Below are 7,504 nucleotides of genomic sequence, written 5' to 3'. Positions count from 1 at the left end.
ATATATATATATATATAATAGAGGTGTTTAGACCTTTTTTTGTAAGGGGTTTTATCCTGACTTGGACAAGGTCAACATGAATATATTTATAGTTTTTGGCTAGATGTTTTTGTAAGAACTTCTGAGATAGGAGTTGTATGGTTTCAAAGGGTTTTGTAAGCTAAATATCTCGTTACTTAGTTTTGATAGTAAAATCTATTTTGAAAATATCATATTTAGATTTTTGATAAATTTGAGTTTGAGAAATTTTTAGGATTTTCCAATCATCAGTGTTTTTTGTAAAGTCAAAGGGTTGGTTTGAATCTTCCCTAAGCATGACACGGGTAAGAAAAGTTTTTGTATCCTAAACTCCTTCGAAACATATGAAAACCAAACACCCATCCTGGTATCAGAGCCTACTAGGGTCAGGGTAGGATTATTAACATGGAAGACAATTTTCTTAAAAAGAATAGAGACCATTAGATAATAGGTATATGTAACTAAATGGTGTAAGTCCTGTTTGAATCTTAGGATAATAAATCCATATAACCTGTAGCCTTTTTTCTAGTTTATCTTTTTTTTTCCATGGATTTTGTTTTCTATAGGATTACTTCTACTTCAGCTTCATCTACTTCTAAATCTTCTGGAAGTAGAAAGATTGTATAAAGTGAAGAAATAATCATTGAAGAGTAATTTTTCTTACAATCTGGAAACATATGAAGACCCTTTACTGACACTGATCATTTACATATCATAAACTCCTTCCAAACATATGAAGACTAAACACCCATTCTTGACCCATCTGAAAACGCTATCCAAGACGTTGTCTCAACCTTTAGTCTTACAATCTCCTTACATTTTGTTGGAGACCTTTCCTATTTGAAAGACAAAAGTGCTGAACTCTTTTCTAATCTAAGGTGTAAGAAGCTAAGTGACTTTCAATGGTACAAAAACACCTTCCTTGCCCGTGTCATGCTTAGAAAAGATTCAAACCAATCCTTTTAGAAAGAGAAATTCCTTGCCAGCCTACCTTTTCTCTTAGGAGAAAAGGTTAGAAACAAAATCAAAGATACCATTATAACAGAAACCATACCTTATGACCAGCTTACATATGGTGAACTTGGTAGCTTTACAAAAAAAAAAAAAGGTTTTAAGATCTGTTAGGATTTTAAACTCCAGAAGCATCTAAAGTGGGAAATAAAACGTACCAGACAAAAACTTGGTAATTTCTGTAACCAGTTCGACCTTTCCACCAAAAAACCCTCCTGCAGTGGAAACTGTTCACAACCCAAAAAATATCTGAGCCACAAACCTCCTTTTAAATGATTAGCCCATAAAAAACGATAATAGTTTTATTCCAAACCAAAACAACCTTACCACAAAAAGCCCTACAAATTTATCAAGCTTCAAAGACCTTTCCAGTCAAATATATTACCTATTACAAATATAACCAGAAAAGACATATATCCCATTTCTATATAGTTAATACCAAACTTCATGAACTCTAAATCGCTCTATATTACCCTTTACGAGCACCAATACCTATGACTTTACAAAGATCCTTAATAAAAAAAATTCAAAACCATATTTACTGTTCCAGAGTTACATTCCGAGATAAAAACCCTCAAATCTGAATTACAATCTCTGAAACAAGCTCAAGAAAAAGACTTTGCTGTACTACAATATCTTCTATCAAAAATAGAAAACTAGTCTGATACTAAGTCTGATATATAATACCAAACCATTGAATCTCATGCATTACCACATACACTTACAAATATTGAGCATATTCCAAATGATTTCCTAAATGTATTAACACAAATATCTTTCAAAAAATATTTAGTTAGAATTACTTTTATTTTCTTAGACGATTTCAAACTTGACACCATTGTATTATTTGACACAGGTGCAGATTTGAACTGCATCAAACGAGTGGTTCTAAAATGATTTTTATAAAATACTTCTGAAAAACTCTCTGCTGCTAATAATTCAAAATTATATATTGTCGGAAAAACTCAAGCCTCTGTTTTCAACAATGACATTTCTCTTAAAATATTTTTTGTTGTTACAAAAGATATTAATCATACCATCATTCTTGGCACTCTATTCATTGACATAATCACTCTATATCAAACACATCATAATTGTATTACTTCCAAAATCAACAACACCAAACTTATTTTCCATTCTTAGATAAGTCTAAGACTAGAAATTTAAATTTAATTAAAGCATGCTCTATACATACTTATCATATCAATGCATTAATTCATGAAAAACAATTTCATTTACATGATTTACAAAACCATGTTTCTTTTTGTTATATAATCAAACAACTACAACACCCTGATTTATAAAAGAAAGTCGTTGATTTACAAAATAAGATTGAACAATAAATCTGTTCTAACTTACCTAATGCTTTTTGGAAAAGAAAACAACACAACGTTGATCTTCCCTACGAAGATACTTTTTCAGAAAAATTAATCCCTATAAAGACAAGACCTATATAAATGAATGCTGATTTAGAACAACATTGCAGACTTGAAATCCACGATCTCGAGTTTAAAGGTCTTATCCAAAAGTCTCGATCACCCTGGTCGTGTGCAGCCTTTTATGTGAATAAAAACTCTGAAATCGAAAAAGGCACACCAAGACTTGTGATTAATTACAAACTTCTAAATTTTGCTCTCAAATAGATCAGATATCCAGTCCCTAACAAAAAAAATTATTATAAAAATTACATTCTGCATTCATATTTTCTAAGTTCGATATGAAATCTGGATTTTGGCAACTCCAGATTGATCCTAAAAATAGTTACAAGATTGCTTTTATACTTTTTTTGGCCAATACGAATGGAATGTAATGTCATTTAGACTAAAAAATGCTCCATCTGAATTTCACTGCATTATGAACGACATTTTTAATGCATACTCAAAATTTTGCATTGTTTAAATTGATGATGTACTTATTTTTTCACATTCCATAGATCAACATTTCAAACATCTATTTACTTTCTTCCATGCTGCAAAACAAAATGGTTTAGTTGTTTCTAAAACAAAAATTTTTCTCTTCCAAACTCGTGTTTGTTTCCTAGACCATTATATTTGCCAATGCAATGTAACTCTAATAGAGAGATCTTTGCAAATAAATTTTCTAATAAGATCACCGATAAAACACAATTACAAAGATTTTTAAACAGTTTTAATTATGTTCTAAACTATTACCTCGATATTAGCCATTTAGCCAAACCTTTAAATGACACGTTAAAAACAAACCCCATTTCTTGATCCAACCTCTACCAACCTAGTCAAACAGATTAAAAGGCAGGTTCAGACCATTCCTCTTCTCCATCTTGCCAACCTATTAGCTCTTAAGATAGCCGAGACTGATATTTTTGACCTATGTTATGGTGGAATTCTCAAACAAATTCAAGATGACAAAAAGCAAATCCTTCAATACACATCTGTCTACTGGAATGATTTCTAAAAAAATTACTTTACTATAAAAAAAAAAATCCATCTTGACAACCTTAATGATTTAGATCTGAGAGGCTGCAAAAGACTAATCAATCTTCCCATAGAATTAATTCAAGTTTCCTAGAGAATCTGAATCTTTCTGGTTGCTCAAATCTCAATGAGTGCCGAGAGACTGCAAGGAAATTGACATATTTAAATTTAAATGAGACTGCTGTTGAAGAGCTTCCCCAATCAATTGGGGAACAAAGTGGACTTGTTGCGTTGAATTTGAAGAACTGCAAACACCTGGTTAATCTTCCAGAAAACATATATTTGTTGAAATGTCTTCTAATTGCTGACTTCTCTGGCTGCCCATCTATCAGCAGGCTTCCTGATTTTTCGAGGAATATAAGATACTTGTACTTGAATGGAACTGCAATAGAAGAACTGCCATCTTCAATTTATGGTCTAAGGGAACTCATTTATTTAGATCTAGGTGGCTGCAACAGGCTAAAGAATCTGCCGAGTGCGGTTTCTAAGTTGGGATGCCTTAAAAAACTTGATCTTTCCGGTTGCTTAAGTATCACGGAGTTTCCAAAGGTTTCTAATAATATAGAGTAGCTGTATTTAAATGGGACAGCAATACGAGAGATTCCCTCTTCAATAGAATTTTTGTTTTATCTTGCTGAATTGCACCTGCGAAACTGCAAACAATTTGAGATTCTTCCAAGCAGCATCTGCAAGTTGAAAAACCTGCGAAGGCTTTATCTCTCAGGTTGCCTCCAATTTAGGGATTTTCCAGAAGTTTTGGAGCCGATGGTATGTTTGAGATATCTCTATCTAGAAGAGACATGCATAACAAAGTTGCCTTCACCGATTGGAAATCTGATGGGACTTGCCTGCTTGGAAGTGGGAAACTGCAAATATCTAAAAGACATCGCATGTTTTGTTGACTTGCAAATGAGATGGGTGGATTTATATTATCTGCGTAAGCTAAATCTAGATGGTTGCCATATATCGGTAGTGCCAGACAGTCTTGGTTGTCTATCGTCACTGGAAGTGTTAGTTCTAAGTGGAAACAATTTTAAGACTATACCTATAAGAATCAATAAAATCTTGGAGTTGCAATATCTAGGATTAAGGAATTGCAAGAGACTTGAATCATTACCGGAGCTTCCACCACGGCTATCAAAGTTGGATGCAGACAATTGCGAGAGTTTGAATTATCTAGAATTAAGCTCATCAAATGTAGTTAAGGGGAACATTTTTGAATTCATTTTCATTAATTGCTTGAGGTTGCATGAGACCAATGGAATCTTGGAGTACTCATTATTGAAATTTCAACTTTATACCAAAAGGCTCCATCAGGTCTGTTTCTCAAACCTCTGATATACATCTTTTTTTTTCTCTATTTGCCACCTTTCATTTTAAAAAGATGCTATATGAATTGTGTTAGCAGCTGCCCAATGTTCCAGAAGGGGCATGTAGTTTCTGCCTCCCTAGAGGTGTCTCTCCGGAGTGGTTTAGCCATCAAAGTTGGGGATCTACAGTAACATACCAGCTGTCTTCACATTGGGCTAATAGCAAGTTCTTGGATTTCTCTTTTTACGCTGTCATTGCATTTCATTCTTTCAGTCATAGTTTGCAAAGAAAATGATATGCTGAGTAAATACAGTGAGGTTTCAGTTGAATTCCAACCGGAAGATATGAACGGCATTCTCTTAGCATCAGGTGTTTGTCAAGTACGCGAGTGTGGGGTTCGTCTACTGGATGCCAAAGATAAACATGGATTAGAAACAAGGTTGCATATAGAGCAAGGTCGCAAGTTGCCAGCCGTTATAGCAAGGATGCAAGCCCAAAGAGCAAGGTTGCAAGCCCGTAGAGCACCGAGAAGGTATGTTTAATGTGACACTTGGGTTTCACGGTAGAAATAATTTAATAATTATTTTGACAAGGATATAGTGGGGCGAATTGCTGCCGAGTCCAAAAAAAATTGAAGATGACAATTGGGTTATTCTCTTATTTATCTTTATCTGTTCTCAAGGTTTTTGAGAGTTTTTTTATTCATTTCAAGTTCTTTGTAAGCCTTTAAATAGGCATTCTAAATTAATTAAAAGTATTGATCTTTCTAGTCAACTATGCTCTTTAGTATCTGTTTTTCTATACTCAAAACAGTGTTTCCGAAACTGAAGATTTCTTTTAGTGGAACTTAAGATCTCTGATAGTGGTATCAGAGCTTCTAAATCCTATGGGCTATGAGGCAAGCATTTTCTTTCTTTTAAGTGATAAAAACAGAAAGGGTAAGGTAAGTATTCTGAGTGCTAAACACTAAGAGGGCGAGCATAAATACTAGTGAGTTATTTTCCTTCTGTTTTTTTTTTTATCAATGTCTTCTTTAAGCAATATTGCATATGCAATTCTAATGTTTAGTGGTGAATTCTATCATATTTAAGCTGTTAAAATGAGATTTTATCTAAGATCATCTCAAGGCTTATGGAATGTTGTGGTGATTGATTCTCATCTACCACAATTGAATGCAAATCCTATAATTGCTCAAATGAAAGCACATGAAGAAGAAAAACTCAAGAAGGACAAAGACATTACCTGCCTACATTCTAGACTTGCAGATCATATTTTCATGAAGATAATGAATCTAGAAACACCAAAACAGGCATGGGATAAGCTCCAAATTGAATTTGAAGGGAGCAGCAAAGTCAAAATAGTGAAGTTTCTTGCATTTAAAAAGGCATTTGAGTTGATGAAGATGAAAGACAATGAATTTATTAAATATTATTCTGGTAGATTAATGGATATTGTAAATCAAATGAGACTTTTTGGAAATACATTTGAAGATCATAAGGTAATAGAAAAACTTATGATGTCTGTACCACAAAAGTTTGAAGCCAAGATCTCTACAATAGAAGAATCTTGTGATTTGCAAAATCTCACTATTGTAGAGTTAATTAGCAAACTTCATGTACAGGAGCGAGGGTTCAAATGAGAGATGATGAGGCTATTGAAGGAGCTTTTCAAGCAAACAATAAGGGAAAGACATGTATATCTTCAAAAAGACAGATTTTCTCACCTTGCTCTTATTGCAAAAGAACTAACCATTTTGAGAAAGATTGCTAGTTCAAAGGTAAACTTTCTCTCCAGTGTATGTTTTGTAATAATCTTGGCCATAATGAGAAATATTGTAGAATCAAGAAGAAACAATCACAACAATAAATACAACAACAAGCAAATGTTTTTGAAGAAGGCAAAAATGATGAGGAGCATCTGTTTATGGCATCACAAGCTAGCAATACCTCTGAACTGAATATACCTCTAAACAGTGATTGCACTAGTCATATGTCTCCGTTTTTGTTAATTTTTTGTTCTATTGATATATTAGTTCAACCAAAGATCAAGTTGGGAAATGGAGATATTGTGCAGGCTAAGGGAAAAGGCATTGTTGCGGTCAACACAAATAGAGGTATTAAAACCATCACAAATGTTCTTTACATTCGAGAACTAGATCAAAAAATTTTTAGTGTTGTACAAATGCTAAGAAATGGTTATGAAGTCTCTTTTAAAGAGAGATTTTGCTTTATCACTAATACACATGATTCAGAGATAGCAAAGCTCTGAGGATTGAAAGTCCTCGTTGTTTTGTTTTTTCAAATTCAAATAATAGATATTCATGGAGAATGTCATGTTTGGTATTGGGTTTTGAACGAAGATTGGATAAAATTTTAAATTAGTTTTTTAATATTTTTATTTTATTTTAATTTTTTAATATTAAAAAGAATATATTATTTTAAAATAATAGACATTCACCGACCAATATAGCTTGTAGGGAAGATGGTTGGTATATACAGATGGAATACGTTCGTTGATACATACTCACCGTATTACCTACGGCCGAGACATTTTTTTTTTGAAAGTTGCAACGACGTGATGACTTTGATTTTTTCAAATGATTATACAAACGGAATTATCGAGGGATTCAAGCTGGGATAGTCGTACAGGGACGTGACACTTCCACTAGTAGAATCACCGATGATTATACCGACGGAACGTGTTCATCGGGG

The 7,504-nt window shown here is 33.3% G+C and overlaps 1 pseudogene; it reads left to right on the top strand.

The window, feature by feature from the left end:
• Window positions 1-483: 483 nt before the first annotated feature.
• On the top strand, window positions 484-5,073 carry LOC105111278 (protein SUPPRESSOR OF npr1-1, CONSTITUTIVE 1-like; annotated as a pseudogene).
• The last annotated feature ends 2,431 nt before the right edge of the window (window positions 5,074-7,504 follow it).

Source organism: Populus euphratica, unplaced genomic scaffold (assembly GCF_000495115.2).
Source record: "Populus euphratica unplaced genomic scaffold, PopEup_1.0 scaffold289.1, whole genome shotgun sequence".
Taxonomy (NCBI): Eukaryota; Viridiplantae; Streptophyta; class Magnoliopsida; order Malpighiales; family Salicaceae; genus Populus; species Populus euphratica.
The sequence above is the reverse complement of the archived record's forward strand: the minus strand, read 5'-3'. Positions and strand labels throughout refer to the sequence as shown.